Source organism: Schistocerca americana, chromosome 1 (genome assembly GCF_021461395.2).
Source record: "Schistocerca americana isolate TAMUIC-IGC-003095 chromosome 1, iqSchAmer2.1, whole genome shotgun sequence".
Lineage (NCBI taxonomy): Eukaryota > Metazoa > Arthropoda > Insecta > Orthoptera > Acrididae > Schistocerca > Schistocerca americana.
In genome coordinates, this window is record NC_060119.1 from 231,564,305 (window position 1) to 231,591,970 (window position 27,666).

The 27,666-nt window shown below is 43.8% G+C and overlaps 1 non-coding gene across 1 annotated transcript; it reads left to right on the top strand.

Moving 5' to 3' along the window:
* The first annotated feature begins 24,341 nt into the window (after window positions 1-24,341).
* On the top strand, window positions 24,342-24,415 carry Trnat-ugu. Its single transcript has one exon. It is a non-coding gene; the product is annotated as a tRNA-Thr (tRNA).
* The last annotated feature ends 3,251 nt before the right edge of the window (window positions 24,416-27,666 follow it).

Below are 27,666 nucleotides of genomic sequence, written 5' to 3' on the forward strand. Positions count from 1 at the left end.
CTGCACGATCCGTTACAGCCATGCTGATAAGATGCCAGTCATCTCGACTGCTAGTGATATGAGGCCGTTGGGATCCAGCACGGCGTTCTATATTATCCTCCTGAACCTCCGATTCCATATTCTGCTAACAGTCATCGAATCTCGACCAACGCGAGCAGCAATGTCGCGATACGATAAACTGCAATCGCGGTAGGCTACAATCCGGCCTTCATCAAAGACGCAAACGTAATGGTACGCATTTCTCTTCCTTACACGAGGCATCACAACAACGTTTCACCAGGCAACGCCGGTCAGCTGCTGTTTGTGTGTGAGAAATCGGTTGGAAACTTTCCTCATGTCAACACGTTGTAAGTGTCGCCACCGGCGCCAACCCTGTGTGAATGCTCTGAAAAGCTAATCAATTGCATATCACAACATCTTCTTCCTGTCGGTTAAATTTCGCTTTTGTAGCACATCTTCGTGGTGTAGCAATTTTAATGGCCAGTAGTGTATATTAGGTACCAACATTAGTGGCTTATGATGGTCGACGCATGTAAGTGGTCATTTCAGCACTGACCCTTCATTAATGGTCGTAACGGGGCTATCGTAAGCCATGGTCAGAATGTGATTCCTCAAAGATGGTGAGAGGAACAGGATGGCGGTGCCAGTGTCGGCGAGGCGTGGCACCAATGTTTTGTAAGCCAGCGACCGAACCGCGCAGGGCATCCACTTTATCATAGAGACGCCTTGCCTTCTCCAGAATGGACGTCTTGAGAGTGACCACGTCCGTTTCCTCGTGGAGGGTAACTACCCTCGTGATGGGAAGGGCGTGCAGGCTCAAAAAATGGCTCTGAGCACTATGGGACTTAACTTCTGAGGTCATCAGTCCCCTAGAACTTAGAACTACTTAAACCTAAATAACCTAAGGGCATCACACAGGTCCATGCCCGAGGCAGGATTCGAACCTGCGAACGTAGCAGCCACGTAGTTCCGGACTGAAGCGCCTAGAACCGATCGGTGGCCACGGCCGGTCATGCCGGCTCCACCGAAGATCCTTATTCTGCAGGCGCTGGAGAGTCTGCATGCGAGAGGCACTAATCGTGTCCCGCGCAGTGGAGCCATAGGTGAGGGAAGGGTGGCCAACCATCTGGTGCCGCACGGGATAGCCGCTCGGTCTGGGGCGCCTTGCAACGGTTCACGAAACCCCCATCAGAAGTTAGAGTCCTCCCTCGGGTGTGCGTGGGTGTGTTGTCCTTAGAGTAAGTTAGTTTAAGTAACGTGTAAGCCTAGGGACCGATGACCGCAGCAGGTTGGTCCCGTAGGAACTTACCACCATTACCACCAACCATTCTGTACAGACGGAGCTTGGTTTCTAGGTTCAGTTCCCTGCTGTTGAATGTTGGGTACAACGCCTTTATTTGCTTCTGTCCCTTTTGGGTGACGCCTTTTGGATGTCGATGGAGGAGCAGTTTTTTCCCATCTGGAAACATAGATGTTTGCTATTAGGGGACCATGGGACCTGGAAGCCGGCTTTAGTGATGTTGTGGCGGAGGAATGGAAGCCGTTTAGTGAAGTTGGGTGCCGTAGTTTTGGCGACATTGAGGACTGTCTTGTTTGAACGACACAAGGTCAGTGTCGCGTCCACTTGCCTCTCGAGACGAGCAGTGGGCTGGTCCGTGTTCTTGACGGTCGTATGGAGTGCCGAATCATAGCTTATTGTGCTAGGTGGCAGTGCGGGATGACTGGCATATCATTAACATAAATATCAAAGAGCATGGGAGGCCATACAGAGCTTTGAGGGGTATCAATCGACATGTGACGTAAGCTTGAGCATTTTCCTTGCTAAGTAACCAAGAAGTCCCTATCGTGGGGGAAATTATCTACGATCTTGACATAAATGTCAGGGATGGTCACCTGTGTCAGCATTTTGTACTCAAGATTGTCCTGCAGATCTTGTCATACGCGTTTTGCAGGTCCAGGAAAACCACTGGCGTCTGTTACTGCTCCTGTTACACTAGCGGGCCCCCCTCCCGTGGCATCTGGTGGCCGATACCTCATTACGAGAGTATGTCCAGATAATTTTGATCAAATAGTTTATATTCCAGTGGCCGATAACCGTTAAGAGCATACGGGTGAAAGGTAACCATTGGTTTTTTGACATCGGCTGAGTCTAGCATGATACTGCAGAGCGAGCAATAAATACTCATGAATGTAAATGTATGCCGACGGTTTCTGCACGCATGTAAATGTATGCCGGCGGTTGCGGCGATCCCGTGTGAAGACTCTGAATTTTCTCACGTTACCTTTTTACGTATTCAGTCCACATAAATTTCGATAACGTAACGATGTTTCCTCGCTACCCGACCGTTCATCTAGAAGTACACGCTGACGAGAAGTGGGTCGCTTCGCGGAACAGGGACGGTAGGAAACAATTTTGATAGGGCGAGAGACGGAATTCCCGTAGTTAGCAGCGGCGCTGTAGCCGACGTGTATCTCTAGGCAGCGGACATTCTCCTCTGGGGCGCTTTGGCGCCGCCTCCTCCTCTTCCTGCCTGCTGCCTCGTCTGCTTCCTCTCGCCGGCAGACAGTGAATAATGACTCTCAATGAGCTCTAACGAATCGCAAACTTTATATATTACTTTTCCAAACTTGAGCTGTCCCTGGCTTCTTCATTTCCCCGGCAGCCACCGCCGTTGCCGCCGCTGCCGCCGGCTGGACCTTAATATATGGATATTTTTTCCCATTTCTTCTCCGCCTTCCGCTGAAAAGCGCAACTTGGAGGCCCCGGAGACGATTTCTTTTGCTCTCCGCTCTGGCATACAAATGCGGCAATGTCCGGGCCCGGAGCGCCGTACACTTTTCGTGAGCTGGATTCGCACTGAGAGAGTACTGAGATTCGGAGAAGCGTCTCTTTTGACACAGCGCTAAGGTTCAGTGTGGCCACCCAACTGTACATCTAGTGATAATAACGGACTCATTCTCCGAGTTGCAAACATTGAAATCAATTCGTAAACATGAAAGACGTTGCTACACTGGCTGGCAATTGTAACTGTAACACTTGGAAGGACATTTACTCTGTAGCAGAGGGATACGTGATTAAATTTGTGGGTGATTCTGGGCTATAGACGGTGCGAAATTTAGTACAGTGAGTCTCTCGACGACCCATCCAAATTTTTTTCAGTCTGTGAGACATCTGGAGACAGTGCTTCCCAGAGTAACAGTCGAATACACACTGTATCTAGACATGTCAAAACAGCAAAAGCAGCAAGAGTTTTTGCGTTATTTTGTTGAAAGACAATGTTGCAAAAACTTAGAAAGCACGGCATAGTTTCCGTCCTTGAGAGGCTGAAAGGTATACGTTGTCCTTGTACCCCCTTCACATTCTCTGTCTCCGTGACGTACTTCTGTTTACGAGGGGATTCTGGAAAGTAATGTCTCCGAATTATTTTATTCTGCTCTCAATATCAGCTGATGTATTATACAGGGTGGTCCACTGATCGCGAACGGGCCAAATATCTCAAGAAATAAGCATCAAACGAAAAAACTACAAAGAACGGAACTTGTCTAGCTTGAAGGGGGAACCAGATGGCGCTAGGGTTGACCCGCTAGATGGCGCTGCCATAGGTCAAACGGATATCAACTGCGTTTCTTAAAATAGAAACCCCCATTTTTATTACATATTCGTGTAGTACGTAAACAAATACGAAAGTTTTAGTTGGACCACTTTTTTCGCTTTGTGATCAATGACGCTGTAATAGTCACAAACATATGACTTACAATTTTAGACGAACAGTTGGTAACAGGTAGGTTTTTTAAATTAAAATGCAGAACGTAGGTAAGTTTGAACATTTTACACTCCTGGAAATTGAAATAAGAACACCGTGAATTCATTGTCCCAGGAAGGGGAAACTTTATTGACACATTCCTGGGGTCAGATACATCACATGATCACACTGACAGAACCACAGGCACATAGACACAGGCAACAGAGCATGCACAATGTCGGCACTAGTACAGTGTATATCCACCTTTCGCAGCAATGCAGGCTGCTATTCTCCCATGGAGACGATCGTAGAGATGCTGGATGTAGTCCTGTGGAACGGCTTGCCATGCCATTTCCACCTGGCGCCTCAGTTGGACCAGCGTTCGTGCTGGACGTGCAGACCGCGTGAGACGACGCTTCATCCAGTCCCAAACATGCTCAATGGGGGACAGATCCGGAGATCTTGCTGGCCAGGGTAGTTGACGTACACCTTCTAGAGCACATTGGGTGGCACGGGATACATGCGGACGTGCATTGTCCTGTTGGAACAGCAAGTTCCCTTGCCGGTCTAGGAATGGTAGAACGATGGGTTCGATGAGGGTTTGGATGTACCGTGCACTATTCAGTGTCCCCTCGACGATCACCAGTGGTGTACGGCCAGTTTAGGAGATCGCTCCCCACACCATGATGCCGGGTGTTGGCCCTGCGTGCCTCGGTCGTATGCAGTCCTGATTGTGGCGCTCACCTGCACGGCGCCAAACACGCATACGACCATCATTGGCACCAAGGCAGAAGCGACTCTCATCGCTGAAGACGACACGTCTCCATTCGTCCCTCCATTCACGCCTGTCGCGACACCACTGGAGGCGGGCTGCACGATGTTGGGGCGTGAGCGGAAGACGGCCTAACGGTGTGCGGGACCGTAGCCCAGCTTCATGGAGACGGTTGCGAATGGTCCTCGCCGATACCCCAGGAGCAACAGTGTCCCTAATTTGCTGGGAAGTGGCGGTGCGGTCCCCTACGGCACTGTGTAGGATCCTACGGTCTTGGCGTGCATCCGTGCGTCGCTGCGGTCCGGTCCCAGGTCGACGGGCACGTGCACCTTCCGCCGACCACTGGCGACAACATCGATGTACTGTGGAGACCTCACGCCCCACGTGTTGAGCAATTCGGCGGTACGTCCACCCGGCCTCCCGCATGCCCACTATACGCCCTCGCTCAAAGTCCGTCAACTGCACATACGGTTCACGTCCACGCTGTCGCGGCATGCTACCAGTGTTAAAGAGTGCGATGGAGCTCCGTATGCCACGGCAAACTAGCTGTCACTGACGGCGGCGGTGCACAAATGCTGCGCAGCTAGCGCCATTCGACGGCCAACACCGCGGTTCCTGGTGTGTCCGCTGTGCCGTGCGTGTGATCATTGCTTGTACAGCCCTCTCGCAGTGTCCGGAGCAAGTATGGTGGGTCTGACACACCGGTGTCAATGTGTTCTTTTTTCCATTTCCAGGAGTGTATATCAGTTGTTCCAATGTGATAACATGTACCTTCGTGAACATGTACCTTTGGTTAATGACTTTCTGAGAAAGCATGCTGTTACAGCGTGATTACCTGTAAATACCACATTAATGCAATAAATGCTCAAAATGATGTCTGTCAACCTCAGTGCTTTTGGCAATACGTGTAACGACATTCCTCTCGGCAGCGAGTAGTTCGCCTTCCGTAATGTTCGCACATGCATTGACAATGCGCTGGTGTATGTTGTCAGGTGTCATCGGTGGATCACGATAGCGACTATCCTTCAACTTTCCCCACACAAAGAAATCCTCGGACGTCAGATCCGGTGAACGTGCGGGCCAAGGTGTGGTGCTTCGACGACCAATCCACCTGTCATGAAATGTGCTATTCAATACCGCTTAAACCGCACGCGAGCTATGTTCCGGAAAGCCATCATGTTGGAAGTACGTCGCCATTCTGTCATGCAGTGAAACACCTTGTAGTAACATCGGTAGAACATTACGTAGGAAAGCAGCATACATTGCACCATTTAGATTGCCATCGATAAAATGGGGGCCAATTATCCTTCCTCCCATAATGCCGCATCATACATTAACCCGCCAAGGTCGCTGATGTTCCACTTGTCGCAACCATCGTGGATTTTCCTTTGCCCAGTTGCGCATATTATGCCAGTTTACGTTACCGCTGTTGGTTAATGACGCTTCGTCGCTAAATAGAATGTGTGCAAAAAATCTGCCATCGTCCCGTAATTTATCTTGTGCCCAGTGGCAGAACTGTACACGACGTTCAAAGTCGTCGCCATGCAATTCTTGGTGTCTAGAAATATGGTACGGGTGCAATCGATGTTAATGTAGCATTCTCAACAGCGGCGTTTTTGCGATTCCCGATTCTCGCGCAATTTGTCTGTTACTGACGTTCGGATTAGCCGCGAAAGCAGCTAAAACATCTACTTGGGCATCATCATTTGTTGCAGGTCGTGGTTGACGTTTCACATGTGGCTGAACACTTCCTGTTTCCTTAAATAACGTAACTATCCGGCGAACGGTCCGGACACTCGGATGATGTCGTCCAGGATACCGAGCAGCATACATAGCACACGCCCGTTGGGCATTTTGATCACAATAGCCATATATCAACACGATATCGACCTTTTCCGCAATTGGTAAACGGTCCATTTTAACACGGGTAATGTATCACGAAGCAAATACCGTCCGCACTGGGGGGATGTTACGTGATACCACGTACTTATACGTTTGTGACTATTACAGCGCCATCTATCACAAACGAAAAAAATAGTCCAACTAAAACATTCATACTTCTTTACGCACTACACGAATATGTAATAAAAATGGGGGGTTCCTATTTTAAAAAAAGGCAGTTGATATCCGTTTGACCTATGGCAGCGCCATCTAGCGGGCCAACCATAGCGCCATCTGGTTTTCCCCTTCAAGCTAGACGAGTTTCGTTCTTTGTAGTTTTTTTCGTTTGATGCTTATTTCGTGAGATATTTGGCCTGGTCACTATCAATGGACCACCCTATATATGCACATTACTAGGTCGACTTTCTCGTTTCGTTGACAGAAGTTGCAACACTCTGCATAAATACATACGTACATACATACATACAGTAATACTTGTTCCATAGATCACGAATACGACATTTCGTAATGATGTGGAACGTATCACTTTAATGCAAGTTTTCATTACACCAAGTAATTAATTCTTTTACAGTTACTTCTTCATATCTAAAAATGCATATATTGAGTAGAAGAAGTTGTCATTCAGAAATTCTTTTGATTTGTTTTTAAATGTTTGTTGGGCATCTGTCAGACTTTTAATGCTATATGGCAAATTACCAACGATTTTTGTGGCAGAATATTTCACCCCTTTCTGTGCGAAAGTCAGATTTAACACTAGGCACTTTTCTGTTGTTTTGGAATTGTGATGGGTTGTTAATAACAAGCTTATGTAGAAAGGAAAAGGAAGCGAGAAAGGAAGAGATTTCAGATACTGGATGACGTGATGGACGGTACAACATCCAGCAGCGTTAAGAAGGAAGCAATGGATCGCAGAAAATGGAGAGGCCAAGGACCTGCTAGTATAGCAGAAAACTGATAATAATGATGATGATTAATAACAAATTTCGTAACTGAATATATGTATTGCGAAGGTACTGTGAATATTACAAGTTCCTTACATAAATGTTTGCAAGGTCATCTTGAGTGCGTTTCAGTTATAATTCTAATACACGCTTTCGTACGATGAATATTTTTCTCTTAATGATGAATTACCCCCAAAATATGATGCCGTATGAAAGCAGCCAATTAAAATAGGCATATTAGGCTAATTTACTGATACGTTTATCACCAAAATTTGCAATAACCTTAATAGCGTAAGTAGCTGAACCTCACCGTTTCAGTAGATCATCGATATGTTTCTTCCAATTCAATTCCTCATTAATGGAACACCCCGAAATTTTAAATATTCTGCCTTAGGAACCGACTTCGTGGTCTATATTTATCAATGGTGTTATGCCACTTTCTCTTCAGAATTGCTTATACTGTATATATATTTGCCACTAGATAGACTCTAACTGTCGTAACATGGCTGTGTGTAACGTAATTATGCTGTGTGTAATGTAAATATGCGTGAGAAACAGCGTGCTGTAATCCCTCGGAAAACTCAAAGCACGAATTCGAAGAGTTCGTTCGCTCTTGGAGCAGCCTCTCCTTCACTATGACAATACCATGCCACACACGAGCGCTGCGACATCTGCAACATTCAGATGCCTTCGGTTCAATGTCAGCAACCGCCCTCCATACAGTCCCCACTCGGCCCCATCCGATCTTCATCTGTTTCCAAAACTTACAGAACACCTTCGACGACTTCATTTTGACAATTATAAATATAAAACTCCCAGCTTGTGTATACATAAGAGACCAAAGTAACATAGTTAGTTTCTCTTTTGCATATCTTCAATGTGGTAATAAGTTTCTTAATGAATAACCTGACTTCTCTTTTGCATATTCTGAATGTGGTATTATCTTTTGTAATAAATAACCACAATCACATTCTGTTTTCGTAACAACAACGGTGTCGATTGACTAATTAATGAAATAATGTGGTGGAATTAGGGTAGACCCCTTTGCGTGCGGTGACTGACACTTAGGCTTAGTTTTATTGTCAACTGTAGCTAAGGAGACAACTGAGATATCCACTTTCACGTAGTGGTCGTTCCTCAGGTTCCTTCATACGACACATAAGCGTACCGAAGGTCAAAATATTCTCCTTGAACGTGGAATATCGTACGGGTGCTGTCGAAATTATCAGCTACGCCAGCCAGAGATCATGGAGTTGCGTGCCCTAAGGCACCTCATACCATGTACTGTGCCACACTGATAATAAAGTACGATTTATAATTTAATTAAGTACCACTTCATAAACAAGTAGGATCATTTGGTTTATCGCTGTAGGGTAGACGTTTGATTTATGTGTTAGCGTTGCTCTCTAGTTTGACTGGTCACTGGTTGCTATCGTACCTGAATATAGATTCTGCAGTGCGAAAGGGAAATTATACGTGTCAACATCGTTTAGTTGTACTGCATATGAGTTACCATTGCATCACAAAGATTCCCCAGTTATTGATGGTATGCTCATATGTACTAGCCAATTTCAAGAGAAGAGATACAGTACTCGGAAGTAATCGAAATTAGTTGTTTGGTTACGTAAATGTGGTCTTTAATTATCTGCTTAACAGTACTGTCGCAAGCGTACTAGAGTTTACTTCACTGTGGTAAGAAACTAAAATGCCTTTAAAGCTTATCGCATTGTGCGAATGATATATCACAACTTTCACTAACGTATTATAGAAAATCTATTCAAAATAATTCCATTAACAATCGCTACAGCAATGGATATTAAAAACAAAACCTCTCATTCGTCAATATCACGAGAATATCAGTAGCACAAAATTACTAACGTGAAACTTTTACTAACGAAAATCCCACGCAGCAAAAATTACGTTCTCTTGTGTTCTAAATTTATCACAGTATCAGAGATTAAACGACAACTCAAATCAGCGATGTAATTTGGTACCTATACCGAATTTTTTTAAAATTTGATTTTTAAGAAAATAAATCTGATTACCTTTGCTTTTTCTATCTTTTCCTTACGTAATTAGTTTGGAATATTAATTCGAAGTATCTATTAATCTTTGATTCTCAATTAATCTTTTTTAATTATTAATATTCTGTTCCAGACTAAATGGTCGTAATATAATTAATATTATTGGCATTAACTTCATCGCAATTTCGACTAGCTAGCCACAGACTGGACTTGCAAAAATGCAGCATTTTCTGAAGACTGACGTTTGGTGAGGTAATATGACGGCATCAGGAAGTTTGTGTATGGTACTAATACGATTTTCTGAAGCCAAATGGCGTTGTGAAGTTTTATGAGATGGTTTAAAGAAGTTCTGTTATTGAGCAAACATTTGTGTACTAGTTGAGTTTAACTCATACTTTGTGGGATCGCGTTGCAAAAAGAACATCAAGTTACACACAGACACGTTTAAAGCAGACTAGTTTGCGTAAAAACACTCAAATGCCTAAAGACACTTGTTTTTAACGAGAAATAGCACATTATGCTTATAGGAGCTCTCTCATAACGAGCATACTATTCAAAGTAAAGCTGAAGTTTATCAAACTTGGTTAAGCTACGTCTATTAACACTAGATTATTAAACACCTTGATATATTCATAAACTATTTAAACACTGCCGGCATTTAGGGCAACAGAATCTGTAATGTAATTATTTAGGCTTATAAACAGTACAAAAGCAAATCTACTTAAGATGTTTCTAGTTAAGCTTGCATCGAGGCATGCTCCTTTTCTTGTGCCTATCGTATGCTGTGCGAAAAATTACAGCCGAAGACGATGAATGTTTTGACCGTTATGTCAGACCTCCAAAGGCCAGTTTATCAATTGTTTCCCACTTGTTGCAACTGTTTCATCAACAAATAAACAGCTCTTTATACGTCCTTTGCGCTCGCAGCCCTATTGCGATTCTAAAGGGCTGGCTTCATAGGCGCCAGTGATACTGTATACGGTATTGCCAGTGTGGTAATGTATGTCTGTGTGACTATCATACGTTCAATAGCTTTGATTTTTGACAGACCTCTTCAGTTTAATATTTCTCAATTCTTTTTGTCTCGTTTTCATACAACAGGTCGTTGAAGGGCAATCTATTTTCAATCGTAAGGTGGGAGCTAAATTTTCTTTTCAGTTTCTTGGCTTTATTTTATCTCTTCTATTTCGAAATTCACTGCAGCGGATTCGTCGTAAGTGTACGAGTGCCCGCAAAATTTTAAGTCTCGACTGACGGACAGTAATTATTGACAAAAGGGACAAACAAAAAGCACAGACGACACCACCACTTCAGTCCATATAATTAAACAATGAGAACAATCTTACAGTCTCTTCAGGTGTTGACAACACGCATCCCGCTAACAATTCCTAAGTAGTTGAAATGGTCACTCGACACTTAAATCGGAAGAAAAAGCTTTGATGTACATGCGCCTTTTGTCATAGTCCCCTTCAAAAGTCGTGGTCTCTTTTTAACTACATCAGACCAATATCTTCACGAAGTCACAGGCTAATCATCGCTGTAGGAACAAAATAACCTTCCGTTCTCCAATGCCACGGTCTATCAGCTAAAATAAATACTCCTGAATCATTACCTCGCTCGAGGACCAAAATCCTCCAATGCACAACCAAAAACTGCCACTACTGTGTCTTCTTCGAACGTACCACACACCAACAAAATATGCACAACTCAGTTCACTCTGAGTGTGCTTCCTGACTCATTAGCTTTACACAACGGAGGTTACGGACCCCAGGCCGATATCGTTAATCGAGATCACAACCGAAATCATTAGTTCTTGTTCCTTACAGCCACTTGATATTCTTCATAAATAAATAATTACACAAGCCCGGTTAACACTAACTCGCGACCCACGATCACCCCGCATCACATAAGGTGTGTTAAACCTAACTTGTCAACCACGAAACTAGTAAACCAAGTCCAAGATTTATGTTGGCAGGATACACAAAGCAGCCTGTATTGTCTGTCGTCTTTTTCAAATAAGACTTATCACACGCTATAGCTCACTCCCGACAACTAGCGTATCATGAAATCTGTTCAAATGGTTCAAATGGCTCTGAGCACTATGGGACTTAACTTCTGAGGTCATCAGTCCCCTAGAACATAGAACTACTTAAACCTAACTAACCTAAGGACATCACACACATCCACGCCCGAAGCAGGATTCGAACCTGCGACCGTAGCAGTTGCGCGGTTCCAGGCTCTAGCGCCTAGAACCGCTCGGCCACCACGGCCGGCATGAAATCTGTAACACATTTATAAACCATATATTAGAAAACTGTTACAAACTTATTTCTTTCATTGCCTTGGATATTAACATATTTAAGTGTGCAAATTTCAGTAAGACACAAAAATGTGCTGTTTGACTTGAAAAATGGTTCAAATGGCTCTAAGCACTATGGGACTTAATATCTGAGGTTATCAGTCCCCTAGAACTTAGAACTGCTTAAACCTAACTAACCTAAGGACATCACACACATCCATGCCCGTGGCAGGATTCGAACCTGCGACCGCAGGAGCCGCGTGGTTCCGGACTGAAGCACCTAGAACCGCTCGACCACAACGGCCGGCGGTTTGAACTTGACGCAGCAGAACTATCACGCTAGACGCAGGGGCTTGTATGACGATGACAAATGAAATCTGGCAGCGTGTATTCTCTTCGGATGATCCAGATACTAATGGAGCCATCGCGACGCTAAGCGTGCGCCCATGGAGCGCGAAATGGCGTCGCACTGCCCGCGTCCCTACCTGTCTTCCAGCAAACAAGCTCATATTCTGAGCTACCTACAAGATGTTCCGAAGCTATACATTCAGGTTAATACTGGAGATTGAGAACATCAAAACAAATATATTTTGCCGAGGAACATACGGTCTCTGAAGTCAACTTGTAATGTTATGGAACATATTGTCACTGGTGCTGCAGTAATCTCTCGTACGTGTGTCCCTGGCTTGGACTGTGTACGGACGCTGAAAACTGCTCTGCGTACGGATGTTTGGCTCTGAGGTATGCCTGGAAACACACCGATTCATTCGCGAGAATCACCGCCCTGTAGATTAAAAGTGACTTCCTTGTATAGACACCGATCCAGCCGCAATCATTACCACCTTGTGAAAACAACACTAAACATGAAGCGGTTTACGTCTGCTGAAGTAGGAGACGTGCATCTAGTGTACGTGTCTGTGAAGGGAAATGGACGAGCTGCTGCGAGAGAGTATCTTCAGGACTTTCCCACCCGACGGGTTCCACAACACCAGACAATCGGACGTCTGTATCGCCTGCTACTTGTAACAGGCACTGTCGTGAAAGTATCCATGGTACCGGTCGGAATCGAACAATGAGAACACTCAAAACAGAATACGAGATTCTGAGACTTTTTGTAGACACTCCGTCTACAAGTACACTAAGTATGGCACACATCCTTGGCGCCATACATAGTCTTTTATGGATTCCTCTTTCCCGTATTCAGCACGTGGCAGCATTAGCACCTTAAGATTTATCCAAAGGGTACGATTCGCACAAAGGTTTTTCCAACAGACTGCCCTACACCTCTTATTTTCGGCCAAGGTCGTGTACACCGAAGTGGCTTTGTTAACCCGTGAAGGCTGTTTGACTATCAACAGTTCGCATGTTTGGGCATGTGTGAATCCACGGGATAATCGACCTCTGATCATCACCAGCAATTCGGTGTCAATGTGTGGGCTGGCATTATCAGTGATAGTTTGATTGGACCATACATTTTTCCATTCCATCTTAACGGACGGGAATCTCAAATCTTTGTGGAACATGTGTTGCCAGAACTGCTGCAGGACGTACCTCTGTAGGTCACATCTACATCTACACCTACATCTACATGGATACTCTGCAAATCACATTTAAGTGCCTGGCAGAGGGTTCATCGAACCAACTTCACAACTCTCTACTATTCCAATCCCGTACAGCGCGTGGAAAGAATGAACACCTATATCCTTCTGTATGAGCTCTGATTTCCCTTATTTTATCGTGATGATCGTTCCGCCCTATGTAGGTCGGTGTCAACAAAATATTTTCGCATTTGGAGGAGTAAGTTGGTGATTGGAATTTCATGAGAAGATTCCGTCGCAATGGAAAACGCCTTTCTTTTAATGATTTCCAGCCCAAATCTTGTATTATTTCTGTGACACTGTCTCCCATATTTCGCGATAATACAAAACGTGCTGCCTTTCTTTGAGCTTTTTTGATGTACTCCGTCAATCCTACCTGATAAGGATCCTACACAGCGCAGCAGTATTCTAAAAGAGGACTGACAAGCGTAGTGTATGCAGTCTCCTTATCCTTAGTAGGTCTGTTACTCTTTCTAAGTGTCTTGCCAATAAAACGCCGCCTTTGGTTAGCCTTCCCCACAACATTTTCTATGTGTTCTTTTCAGTTTAAGTTGTTCGTAATTGTAATACCTAGGTATTTAGTTGAATTTAAGGCTTTTAGATTAGACTGATACATCGTGTAACCGAAGTTTAACGAGTTCCTTTCAGCACTCATGTAGATGACGTCCCACTTTTCGTTATTTAGGGTCAACTGCCACTTTTCGCACCATTCAGATATCTTTTCTAATTCGTTTTGCAGTTTGTTGTGATCTTCGGATGACTTTATTAGTCTGTAAACGACAGCGTCATCTGCAAACAACCGAAGACGGCTGCTCAGACTGTCACCCAAATCGTTTATATAGATAAGGAACAGCAAAGGGCCTGTAACACTACCTTGGGGAACGCCAGAAATCACTTCTGTTTTGCTCGATGACTTTCCGTCAATTACTACGAACTGTGACCTCTCTGACAGGAAATCGCAAATTCAGTCACGTAACTGAGACGATATTCCATACGTACGCCATTTTACTGCGAGCCGCTTGTGTGGTACAGTGTCAAAAGCCTTCCGGAAATCCAGGAATAAGGAATCGATCTGAAATCACTTGTCAATAGTACTCAGCACTTCATGTGAATAAAGAGCTAGTTGTGTTTCACAGGAACGATGTATTCTAAACCAATGTTGACGGTGTGTCAATAGACCATTTCCTTCAAGGTAATTTGTAATGTTTGAACACAATATATGTTCTAAAATCCTGCTGCATATCGACGTTAACGATATGGGCCTGTAATTTAGTGGATTACTCCTACTACCTTTCTTGAATATTGGTGTGACCTGTGCAACTTTCCAGTCTTTGGTTACGGATCTTTCGTCGAGCGAACGTTGTAAATGATTGTTAAGTATGGAGCTAATGCATCAGCATACTCCGAAAGGAACCTAACTGGTATACAGTCTGGACCAGGAGACTTGCTTTTATTAAGTGATTTGAGTTGCTTCACTACTCCGAGGATATTTACTTCTACGTTACTCATGTTGGCAGCTGTTCTCGATTCGAATTCTGGAATATTTATTTCGTCTTCTCTTGTGAAGGTATTTCGGAAGGTTGTGTTTAGTAAATCTGCTTTGGCAGCACTGTCTTCGAGAGTATCTCCATTGTTATTGGGCAGAGAAGTCAGTGATTGTTTCTTGCCGCTAACATACTTCACATACGACCAGAATCTCTTGGGATTTTCTGCCAGGTTTCGAGACAAAGCTTCGTTGTGGGAACTGTTACAAGCGTCTCGTATTTAACTCTGCGCTAAGTTTCGAGCTTCTGTAAAGGAACGCCAATCTTGGGGATTTTGCGTCTATTTAAATTTGGCATGTTTGTTTCGTTGATTCTGCAACAGTGTTCTAACCCGTTTCGTGTACCAAGGAGGATCAGCTCCGTCGTTTGTTAGTTCATTTTGTGTAAACCTCTCAATTGCTGCCGATACTAATTATTAATTTGGAATGAGTGGAGATTGTCTGTCAGGAAGGCGTAAAGTGAATTTTTATCTGTTTTTTTTTTCTTTTTAATAGGTATATTTTTCGAGGATTTGGGGATTACAATATTTAGTCTCGCTCCGACAACCCTGTGTTCATTAATCCCTATTTCGGTTTTGATGCTCGTTATTAACTCAGGATTATTTGTTGCTAAGAGGTCAAGTGTGTTTTCACAACCGTTTACTATTCGCGTGGGCTCATGTACTAAGTGCTCGAAATAATTTTCAGAGAATGCGTTTAGCACAATTTCGGATGATGTTTTGTGCGTACCTCCGGAGTTAAACATGTATTTTCGACAACATATGGAGGGTAAATTAAAGTCACCACCAACTATTATCGTATGAGTCGGGTACGTGTTTGAAATCAAACTCAAGTTTTCTTTGAACCGTTCAGCAACTGTATCATCTGAACTGGGAGGTCGGTAAAAGGATCCAATTATTATTTTATTCCGGTTGCCAACAGTGACCTCTGCCCATACTAACTCACATGAAGTATCTACTTCAATATACACATAAGATTTACTTCCGACATGATGGTATGCCATCCCATTTCAGCATTGATGTAGGAATCATTTGTCACCTCCGGGAATCGATGGATGATCTGAGATGGTCCTGTAGCCTGACCACCCATGACACCTGACCTCATGTGTCTGGAGTTCTTCCTCTGATGGTTTATGAAGCAGCTGGTGTATGAAACCGCTGTGAAAAAAGAAGACTTCGTCACCAGAATTGCCATCGCTGCTGGTACCACTGTGGATATGCCAGTTATCTTCGAACGGACATGACAATCAATGATCCGGCAATGTCCAGAGTGCATTCAGGCCAGTGGTCACGCATTCGAACAGTTCCTGTGAATGCCACTGCCGCAAATAGCGTGCTGAACTACCCTCTGTCTACATCGTCCCCAGCATTAGAGATTGCCACTAGGGACAATATAAACGATGACTAGATATATTTGTTTCTATTTTCACTACCTCCTGTATTCACTACCTTAACACCCTGCATACTGTCCTGAACGTACGACAGAACAACAAGTCTGTCCTCTCGGGCGCTAGTCACACAGAACCTCTGACATTCTACAGGACGTTGAGCGTGATCGTCCTGAACTCAAAGAATTCCATTTTCACATTACAGCCGACCACCGGAAGCAGCAATACGAGGTGCGGCTAGAAAAAAACCGGACTGATGCTGGAAAAAAACATTTATTTACAATTATTTACAATTTCATGTTATCTCCTTCAATGTACCTTCCTCCTCGGTCTCTACACCACTCCATACGAATTTTCCACTGTTCATAGCAATGCTGCAGATCATTTTCGGTAAGTCCATACATTACTTCCGTCGCTTTTTCTTTTGCTGCTTCAACGGTCTCAAATCTAGTTCCTTTCAAAGCTGACTTGACTTTAGGGAAAAGAAAAAAGTCACAGGGGGCCAAATCAGGTGAGTAGGGTGGATGATCTAAGATGGGAATGTTGTGTTTTGCCAAAAACGTCTTCACTGACAACGCATTGTGAGCTAGGGCATTGTCTTGGTGAAGGATCCATGACTTTTTTCTCCACAAATCGTTCCGTTTTCTCCGTACTCGCTCACGTAGGGTAGCCAGGACGCTAATGTAGTAATGCTGATTCACTGTTTGTCCCTCTGGTACCCAATCAATGTGCACAATCCCTTTGATGTCAAAAAAAAAGCAATCATCATTGCCTTGAATTTCGATTTTGACATTCGTGCTTTTTTTTGTCGTGGAGAACCAGGAGTTTTCCAATGCATCGATTGGCGTTTAGTTTCGGGATCGTAAGTAAAAAACCACGATTCATCGCAAGTAATAACATTTTGTTAGAAGGTGGGATCACTTTCAATGTTTTCCAGGATGTCAGAACAAATCATTCTTCGGCGTTCCTTCTGTTCAATTGTGAGACACTTTGGAGCCATTTTTGAACACACTTTGTTCATGTTGAAACTTTCATGAAGAATCTGCCTAACACTTTCCTTGTCAACTCCTGTTAACTCAGACACTGCTCTGATTGTTAAACGGCGATCTTGTCGAACAAGTTTACCGATTTTTTCAATGTTTGCATCAGTTTTTGCTGACAATGGTCTGCCAGTGCGAGTGTCATCACTGGTGTCCTCGCGGCCATCTTTAAATCGTTTAAACCACTCAAACACTTGTGTTCGCGATAAACAATCATCGCCGTACACTTGTTGTAACATTACAAACGTTTCACTTGCAGATTTTCCTAGTTTGAAACAAAATTTGATGTTAACACGCTGTTCTTTCTGTGCACTCAACATTTTCCGACGCACAGACAAAACGTCAACTACTTAAAACAGACGCCACGGGCAGACTGAGTGCAGGAGGCAGATGAAACTCGAGCAGTAGGTGGAGCGAGAGTCACGTGACAGGCCACGCAACTTTCAGCCTTATTGCATTCGTTTTATTGTTTCACCAGTACTAGTCCGGTTTTTTTTCTAGCCACACCTCGTATTGCGGCAGTATAAACAACAGTCTCAACAAGCCGCGATGCTGCCATTGTCGAAACCCGACACATGCTGATAGGCGCTTCTTCTTCTTCTTCTTCTTCTTCTTCTTCTTCTTCTTCTTCCACGAGAAACAATAAAGTGTTCTTACATACAAGCATTCAAATGCGATTTGTGAGCGGGAAACCCGCTACGAAATATTTCCTCGCACACAGGATGTAGATCCCATTACTCCTAGCTCTTAAGTGAGGTTGTGCTGCAGTACTGATCAAGAAAGATTCGCAAACTGAGATTATTGTTCCGCGTCAACTATACAATATTTCAGAACAAGTGAAAACTTGTGGCGGACCAGGACTCGAAACCGGATCTCTCACTTGTCGCTTAACAACTTCAGTTACCCGAACACGTTTCCAGAAGCGGCCCAAACCTGCATTTTTCCCGCTGTCCACATTTGCAAGTGCTCGCACTATACTATCGTGATTCCCACACAGGCCGAGACACTGTTTTTCTATCGTCATATTACTCTGCTATGATATGAAATACTGTACTCTAGTGCAGTGTCCGTGTCGTACTATATGGACCGAAGCAATTATTTTTCGGAACGTATGTACGTCCGAAGCACCATTACTTCTGACCGTACAGTACAACAAAGGTAATGCATTAGATTACAGTGCTTCACGCCATAGCAGTGCCGGGGCCCACAGAAAATAGGGCTCCGCAACAAACCTGTGACGTCACACCAGTCACCTTGTGTGACATCGCGAACGATCGGCTACGTCCAGGTACAGATGGGAAATCAGTATGTCAACGAGAAGGTAGCCAATAAAGCCAGTAATTTGGTCATATGTTATCCATAGCGTGAATCTGTCCAAACGCCCAGCTGCGAAGTATTAAAATTGGCTCAAATAGTAACGCGCTTCCCGCCACACACGGTCGCAGCAGCTCTTAAGACCTGTAGTGTCACGTGCTGTGATGTACGCCACAGGACCAATATCGCTCGTTGGAGCCAGAGAAGTTCAATACGATGATTGAAAAACAAAGTCAACCTGGGCAGGAATCACGGTACTATAGTGCGAGCAATAGTAGATGTAGACAAGGGCACAAATGGAAGTCTGGGCCACTAGTGGAAGTGCGCTCGGAAAGCCGGAGTCGCAAAGGCGACTCCACGTGACAAGTGGGAAATGTGGGTTCGAGTTCCGGTCTCTACAAATTTTCGTTTGTTCTAAAATATTCTACAGCTGCATGTCATATATAGATTGTTCGAAAATTCCCGTTACACATTTCAAGGGCTTGTAGAGAGGTGTGGGTACATAATGCTTTGAATAGGAACCCAAGCCCGGAAACGTACCATTTATGTTGCACGATAAAAAAGAACCCAGCATACTGTACGTTCAGCACGGTACCGATGCATTACAACAGCGACTCGGTATGACGGCCACCGCCGATGTTACAGACAATGTGCCTACTAAGCATGTTGTGGTACACATTCTCCATGCCACGTGGTGTTTCTTCAGTTTCTAGTGCAGCGAACAGAACTCAGGCCAGCAGGTCTTCCGTTGCGTCTACAGGAGTCATACTACACGTCATGCTGTCTACATTATTGGATACAGAAGAAGCAACTCTGAGACTTTTCTCTTTCCCTCAGCAGACGTTGTCGCATTACGCGTCTGTAATGAAAGCGTCTTCGTAAAATGCAAACGGTTGGTTTACAGATATGGACTTCTATTCAAAATACACTGAATCGCCAGAGACACTGGTATAGGTATGCATATTCGAGGACAAGGATATGGAGGCAGGCAGAATAGGGCGCTGCGTTCGGCAACGCCTGTATGAGGTAATAAGTGTCTGGCGCAATTGTTAGATCGGTTGTTGGTACTACGATGGCAGGTTATCAAGATTTAAGTGAGCTGGACGTAGTGTTATAGTCGGTGCACGAGCAATGGGACACAACATCCACGAAGTAGTGATTAAGAGGAGATTTTCGCGTACGACCATTTCACGAGTGTACCATTAATATCAGGAATCTGGTAAAACATCAAGTCTGCACCCGGAAAAAGATCCTGCAAGAATGGGATCAATGTAGATTGAAGACAATCGTTGAACGTGACAGATATGCAACCCTTCCGCAAATTGCTGCAGACTTCAATGCTGGGCCATTCAACGAAACATCATCGATACCCTTGATGTTTGCATCACACAAAGCTTTACGCCTCGCCTGAGCCCGTCAGCACCAACAATGGACTGTTGATGACTGGAAATATGTTGCCTGGTCGGACAAATCTCGTTTGTATCGAAAGAATGGACGTCTACCGGTATGGAGACAACTTCATGAATCCATGGACCCTGCATGTCAGCTGGGGACTGTTCAAGTTGGCGGAGGCTCTGTAATGGTGGGGAGAGTGTGCAGTTGAAGTGATATGGGACCACTAATACGTCTAGATACGACTCTGACAGGTGACACGTACGTAAGCATCCTGTCTGAATACCTGCATCCATTCATGTCCATTGTGAATTCCAACGGACTTGGGCAATTCCAGCAGGAAAATGCGACACCCCACACGCCCAGAATTGCTACAGTGTGGCTCCAGGAACACTCTTCTGAGTTTAAACACTTCCGCTGGCCACCAAACTCCCCAGACGTGACCATTATTGAGTATATGTGGGACGCCTTGCAATGTGCTGTTCAGAAGAGATCTCCAATCCCTCGTACTATACGGGTTTAAGGACAGCCCTGATAGTGTTAATTCCCTCCAGCACTACTTCAGACATTAGTCGAGTCTACGACACGTCGTCTTGCAGTACGTCTCACCGGGACCCTACACGACATTGTTATAGGCACAGAAAGCTGGCTTAAGCCAGAGATAAATTCTGCCGAAATTTTTACAAAGGTACAGACGGTGTTTAGAAAGGATAGATTGCATGCAACCGGTGGTGGAGTGTTCGTCGCTGTTAGTAGTAGTTTATCCTGTAGTGAAGTAGAAGTGGATAGTTCCTGTGAATTATTATGGGTGGAGGTTACACTCAACAACCGAACTAGGTTAATAATTGGCTCCTTTTACCGACCTCCCGACTCAGCAGCATTAGTGGCAGAACAACTGAGAGAAAATTTGGAATACATTTCACATAAATTTTCTCAGCATGTTATAGTCTTAGGTGGAGATTTCAATTTACCAGATATAGACTGGGACACTCAGATGTTTAGGACGGGTGGTAGGGACAGAGCATCGAGTGACATTATATTGGGTGCACTATCCGAAAATTACGTCGAGCAGTTAAACAGAGAACCGACTCGTGGAGATAACATCTTGGACCTACTGATAACAAACAGACCCGAACTTTTCGACTCTGTATGTACAGAACAGGGAATCAGTGATCAGAAGGCCGTTGCAGCATCCCTGAATATGGAAGTTAATAGGAATATAAAAAAAGGGAGGAAGGTTTATCTGTTTAGCAAGAGTAATAGAAGGCAGATTTCAGACTACCTAACAGATCAAAACGAAAATTTCTGTTCCGACACTGACAATGTTGAGTGTTTATGGAAAAAGTTCAAGGCAATCGTAAAATGCGTTTTAGACAGGTACGTGCCGAGTGAAACTGTGAGGGACGGGAAAAACCCACCGTGGTACAACAACAAAGTTAGGAAACTACTGCGAAAGCAAAGAGAGCTCCACTCTAAGTTTAAACGCAGCCAAAACCTCTCAGACAAACAGAAGCTAAACGATGTCAAAGTTAGCGTAAGGAGGGCTATGCGTGAAGCGTTCAGTGAATTCGAAAGTAAAATTCTATGTACCGACTTGACAGAAAATCCTAGGAAGTTCTGGTCTTACGTTAAATCAGTAAGTGGCTCGAAACAGCATATCAAGACACTACGGGATGATGATGGCATTGAAACAGAGGATGACACGCGTAAAGCTGAAATACTAAACACCTTTTTCCAAAGCTGTTTCACAGAGGAAGACCGCACTGTAGTTCCTTCTCTAAATCCTCGCACAAACGAAAAAATGGCTGACATCGAAATAAGTGTCCGAGGAATAGAAAAGCAACTGGAATCACTCAATAGAGGAAAGTCCACTGGACCTGACGGGATACCAATTCGACTCTACACAGAGTACGCGAAAGAACTTGCCCCCCTTCTAACAGCCGTGTACCGCAAGTCTCTAGAGGAACGGAGGGTTCCAAATGATTGGAAAACAGCACAGATAGTCCCAGTCTTCAAGAAGGGTCGTCGAGCAGATGCGCAAAACTATAGACCTATATCTCTGACGTCGATCTGTTGTAGAATTTTAGAACATGTTTTTTGCTCGAGTATCATGTCGTTTTTGGAAACCCAGAATCTACTGTGTAGGAATCAACATGGATTCCGGAAACAGCGATCGTGTGAGACCCAACTCGCTTTATTTGTTCATGAGACCCAGAAAATATTAGATACAGGCTCCCAGGTAGATGCTATTTTTCTTGACTTCCGGAAGGCGTTCGATACAGTTCCGCACTGTCGCCTGATAAACAAAGTAAGAGCCTACGGAATATCAGACCAGCTGTGTGGGTGGATTGAAGAGTTTTTAGCAAACAGAACACAGCATGTTGTTATCAATGGAGAGACGTCTACAGACGTTAAAGTAACCTCTGGCGTGCCACAGGGGAGTGTTATGGGACCATTGCTTTTCACAATATATATAAATGACGTAGTAGATAGTGTCGGAAGTTCCATGCGGCTTTTCGCGGATGATGCTGTAGTATACAGAGACGTTGCAGCATTAGAAAATTGTAGCGAAATGCAGGAAGATCTGCAGCGGATAGGCACTTGGTGCAGGGAGTGGCAACTGACCCTTAACATAGACAAATGTAATGTATTGCGAATACATAGAAAGAAGGATCCTTTATTGTATGATTATATGATAGCGGAACAAACACTGGTAGCAGTTACTTCTGTAAAATATCTGGGAGTATGCGTGCGGAACGATTTGAAGTGGAATGATCATATAAAATTAATTGTTGGTAAGGCGGGTACCAGGTTGAGATTCATTGGGAGAGTGCTTAGAAAATGTAGTCCATCAACAAAGGAGGTGGCTTACAAAACACTCGTTCGACCTATACTTGAGTATTGCTCATCAGTGTGGGATCCGTACCAGATCGGTCTGACGGAGGAGATAGAGAAGATCTGAAGAAGAGCGGCGCGTTTCGTCACAGGGTTATTTGGTAACTGTGATAGTGTTACGGAGATGTTTAATAAACTCAAGTGGCAGACTCTGCAAGAGAGGCGCTCTGCATCGCGGTGTAGCCTACTCGCCAGGTTTCGAGAGGGTGCGTTTCTGGATGAGGTATCGAATATATTGCTTCCCCCTACTTATACCTCCCGAGGAGATCACGAATGTAAAATTAGATAGATTAGAGCGCGCACGGAGGCTTTCAGACAGTCGTTCTTCCCGCGAACCATACGCGACTGGAACAGGAAAGGGAGGTAATGACAGTGGCACGTTAAGTGCCCTCCGCCACACACCGTTGGGTGGCTTGCGGAGTATAAATGTAGATGTAGATATAGACATTAGGCAGGTGTACCAGGTTTTTTGTCTCTTCATAGTATTATGTACTCACTGCCCTCTCCAACGCCCTATAAAATGTAGATCAACCGAGACAATGCACTACAATACAAAAATGCTAATGATTTACTTATCTTTCCACGCAGTGCATTTTGTGTCAAACTGATATTTGTTGCATTCCATCTTCATGATGTTGCATTTCTAATGGCGAGAGGATTATTTGCCGACAGTTTATTGCCATACAAGGAACGCCTCCATCCAGGCGACGAAACTTTCAGCATATTGCCCTGAGATGTGTACTAACACGAGCGTCTGACAGTGGAACATCGGGAGACAATCTGCCACTTGCCAACGCGTGTACAGCCTTGAGGACAGGTTCACGGGTACAGCGCTGGTACAGCAGAGGGGCGGCGAGGCTCGGACAAAGCTGGCACGTGCGGCGATTAAAGATGCACGGTAATTACCGTGGCCGCGGCCCCTGTGCCGGGGGAGCGACCTGCCGCTAATGAACTAGGCCATAATTAGGCGGCGCTGACAGCGGAAGCAAAGCGAAAGCAAGGGGGCGCCTGCCCTAATGCGGCGTAATGATCGGCCCGCGCGCTGCCTTTGCACGTCGCGCGCACCAGATGAGCGAAGTGCCGGACGCTTCTCCGCTGGACTCCTCGAGGACGTCGTTTGTCGAGGAACTGGAGAGCAGCTGTGAAGGACCACCTCAGTCGGCAGTGGGGCAGACATGTCATGTTATTTATTTATCATTCTTGAAGCGACGAGGCTCGGACACAACTAGATGTACTTATATGGATATAGCGTCTGTTTTTGGACGTCTCCGAAAGAACAAACACCGTATCCATATAAGTATATAATTCTGGCAACACCGGTCACGACCTCCTCCTCCTGTGCGGATGCACACATATTCCCCGAACTCTTACGGGACTTGGTAAGAATGTCTTCCACGAGTAATGAGTGTGTTGGGGTGGGACACTACGAATGTAATGTGTAGACATACAAGGTGAGAATGTGGGTCTCGCGCAGTAGCGCTATCCTTTATGCCCTCGGTGGCTCAGATGGATAGAGCGTCTGCCATGTAAGTAGAAGACCCCGGGTTCGAGTCCCGGTCGGGGAACACATTTTCACCTGTCCCCGTTGATATATATCAACGCCCGTTAGCAGCTGACGGTATTAATATAATTCTAACAACTATTTGTTGGCAGCAGACTGGTGTTTTCTGAAAGGTAACTGGTGTTGTAGGAATATTTCCATTACTGCAGTAGTCGATACCAGTGGTTAATGAAGCACTCGATACGAAGTTGTATCTGCATTAAGTGATACACGTGATCACATATATTATTTCATTCGGTACGTGTTGTGAGTCATAAAACGTATATCTGGCTTTATATAGCAATTAAATCTCATCACCACATTTTTATGGATATATTCAACAAGAAAATAGAAGTAATTAAAAACAAAAGGAAGAACTAAAAGTTCCAACAACGCTTTATCTTTATTTCATGCTACCTACGAAATATGTAATGTACAACTAGAACGTTCCAGAAATAGTTAAAATTTTATTAAAGACGTTTCAGATTAAACGTAATTATTCATTATTAGGTTGTAATAATTGATTCTAATAATGGATTCTATACTAGTAGAAACATTTTATTTAAAGAAATATGGTGAAATTACCGTGTCCATAAAGCATGTATTGCATAAAATTCCTATAGAGGAAATATTTACCTATACTTGTACTGACACGCCTCACAAGCGAATGGTCTACTCCGACGTGTAGAGACCCGCCCTAAAATATTTTATGTAAGAATAATATCAGAAAGGAACACAACGGCAAAATTTTAGCTGCTCAGACAGACTGAAAGTACCTTTCTCTTTTTAAAAAAAAGCTTGTAATTGCCAAATTTATAGCTCGTTAGGTGGCTGGTGAACTGTAAGCTACTACCGTAGTTGTAGTAGGCAGCGCATGCGCAACACAGCAGGTGCATATTCTTGGTTGTCGGTACATCAGTAAACAGATAACACAGCACCACGCGGCCGTAACTGTGTATGTGAAATCTTATAGGGCTTAACTGCTAAGGTCACCAGTCCCTAAGCTTACACACTACTTAACCTAAACTATCCTAAGGACAAACACACACACCCATGCCCGAGGGAGCACTCGAACCTCCGCCGGGATTGTGGTCGTAATTTCTAAAGCAAATTTCAGTTTTCAGTGATAGTTTGTCTGTCACAGTTTTTCACAGTTACTAATCATTAGAATTCACAGCTCATTTACATGCATAATAATTAACAGTTCTCTTTGTGGTATCGCTAAATGTTAACAATGGAGATGAAACTGGATAAATATTTGTGTTTTCTTCGTCCGTGCTACCTAATAGCATTTGTGTTAATGGAGGTTCCAGAGTTTTATAGTTATGTGGAATTCAAAAAATGGTTCAAATTGCTCTGATCACTATGGAACTTAACATCTGATGTCATCAGTCCCCTAGGACTTAGTACTACTTAAACCTAACTAACCTAAGGACATCACACACATCCATGCCCGAGGCAGCATTCGAACCTGCGACCGTAATGGTCGCGCGGTTCCAGATTGAAGAGCCTAGAACTGCTCGGCCACACCGGCCGGCTATGTGGAATTCAGTATCGTTTTAACCCTTGCACAGATGAAATATGAAGAATGTGGTATGCAACAGAAGTCACCTGATTTTCCTGAAGCCCTGCATATGTGTTATATAACAGTTACTTTCTCAGCCATTCATTCGAATTATGTCGAAATTCCTTGAGAAATCATGTAAACATTAGAAGAAACAAGAAACAATTGTAACGATTTCTTGAATTGAGGTTTTAACGATGATTCTTGTGCAAGTCAAACTGGAGAATAAAAATACAATACCTTACTAGCACAATGGAAACATGTACAGTAACAGCTTTCGGTGACAAAGAAAAGGCAGTAAACTGTTTTGTTGAACGAAGGAGGAAGAAAGCACCTGAAGTTAAGCAGTAGGCTAAGTCGGTTTTGTTTCGGAAAATCTGAACGTAAATTGTATAAATGGAAGATAGATTTACACGACGTATGGAATATGTGGCGAAATTAAGTTCATGAAATTATGAAAGAAAAACTATTCGCAAAATTTAGCATCACTTGTGATATTTTGTGCGCCGTTAGTAAGGGAGATCTACAAAACATGGCCATTTGGTTACATAGTTTCAGGAAAGCACACAGAAAAGGAAATCACAAAGTTACGAAGTTTACTTAAAGTAAACATATAGAGGACTTACTAAAAGGTACTATTACAAAGAAATTCGTAGCTGATGTGAATATGAAGCTTCTTATAACCCTTAAAATGCTGTGTATAGGGGCAGTCAGGTCCCGTACAGGTACTGCGTGCAAACTGTACTTCATCATTCCGGACAAAAAATAAAAAAAAAGCAAGAGTCGTTTGTGCAGTCGATGAATGCTACGACCCATTCATATGCAACAGTGACAGTGAAAATTATGTTTCCGCAGCTTTATATCTGTCTTGACAAACCTCAACGCAAATTAGAGTTAAAAATTTAGAAAAAGAGATTGTTTTGTTGCAAAAGTCTTGTAATCGACGTAGCGAAATCATGAAATTGGAAGAGAATAATTACCAATATTACAGCCGAAACGTCTTCTTACCAGTTGCAGAAATTAGCTCTTTGCTTCTGTTGGACGCTTGGCCTGGCTATACGACACCTCTGTCTATAGGAGTACGACGAAAAGACTGTTAACATGATTCGTATTCCACTCGGAACTATAGAGTGATTCAGCCTCTCGATAAAAAAGATATTTGAACAGCACGTTTTTCGAAAGTTTTCGGACAGTTTACTTTCCAGTAGAACAACTAAACGGCAGTCATTTTTGCATTGTCAATTTGCATCACCACGTTTTACGAATTTGATCAAGTATGCCTGGCACGCGGCACTGTATATGGAGAACAATGGCGACGGCCAATTCTTTCTCCATCCCGGTTCTGTCAAAATAAAATTAATAATTACTGTGAAGTACTGGAAGCAGAATTTTTTTTTCATTACCCAGTAGTTACGTCGTCGTTTTGTCACGAATGCAAGGAAAAAACAAGGAACTGTTTCATTGCCAGTAAAATATATATTATTTAAACACTATTGTAAGATATCTGCTACCATGTCACCAAATTAAAGACCCCATTGATGAAAGTCGTCTGTAATGTAACATAATACACTGCCTTGATTTTCTTTCCTCTGCTAGTCACTTGTAGAACAGTTACATTTCGAACAGCTTAGCTTCCGATATGAGCTGTAAGTTATTCAAAGATTAATTATTTAAAATACTTTTGGTGCCAATGCGTGTCTGCACTTTGGACT